Source organism: Suricata suricatta, chromosome X (genome assembly GCF_006229205.1).
Source record: "Suricata suricatta isolate VVHF042 chromosome X, meerkat_22Aug2017_6uvM2_HiC, whole genome shotgun sequence".
NCBI classification, from domain to species: domain Eukaryota; kingdom Metazoa; phylum Chordata; class Mammalia; order Carnivora; family Herpestidae; genus Suricata; species Suricata suricatta.
Genome location: NC_043717.1, coordinates 55,003,639 through 55,004,412, shown reverse-complemented (window position 1 = coordinate 55,004,412; position 774 = coordinate 55,003,639). Strand labels below are relative to the sequence as shown.

Here is a 774-nt window from a genome sequence, read left to right as displayed (position 1 = left end):
ACAGGATCATATGGTTTTTATCTTTTCTTTTGTTAATGTGATGGATCTCCATGGTGTCTTGCTAAGCAGGAGGGGAAGGGGAAAGAGAGTTGGGGAGAGAGAGGGACACAAATCATGAGAGACTATTGAATACTCAAAAGGAACTGAGGGCTGAAGGGGGAGGTGGAAAGTGGGAGGGTGGTGGTGGCAATGGAGGAGGGCACCTGTGGGGAAGAGCACTGGGTGTTATATGGAAACCAATTTGACAATAAACTATTAAAAAAACATAATTTTAATGGTTTCATATTATTGTCAATGGATGTTACTGTGTAGATATTTACAGTTGTTCATCTTACCTGTGAATTTCTTATTTTCATTCCCAGGACCTTCCATCTCCCATGAGGCTTACGGATTTCAATTTTGGAAACCATTTTAATCTTCAAAATAAGTCACCATTGTGGATTGAAAGCTTCACAATTTAAAAGCATTCCATCAAATATTTGGTGTGCAGATAGATGTTTCAGGACTTTAAAAGTTATTTAATTTACTAACTGAACTCATCAATCTGATAGCAATTAACTCAAGCCAGTCTTCCTCTCCTTCATTTTCCCTCCCCAGTCTGTAAAAACCTGAGTGTAACATATATACTTCCCCCAGAGACTCTTTTTATTCTTCTTGTCAGGTAAGAGGAATTCAAAAGACTTCCATGGAGTATTTCACTCCCGTGGAAGGACTGTTAATTATCTTTATAGGGTCTTTGTGGTATTGAGGGGAATCAGATATGTTTGCTGCTTG

General features: G+C 38.6%; 1 protein-coding gene across 1 annotated transcript in view; it reads left to right on the top strand.

Annotated features, from left to right (window-relative positions):
* ZDHHC15 (zinc finger DHHC-type containing 15) overlaps positions 1–433 on the top strand; it is a 182,161-nt gene extending 181,728 nt beyond the window's left edge. The window contains exon 12 of the mRNA XM_029930895.1: positions 363–433. The gene's annotated coding sequence lies outside the window, so the exon portion shown is untranslated. The remainder of the gene's footprint in view (positions 1–362) is intronic.
* Positions 434–774: the final 341 nt, after the last annotated feature.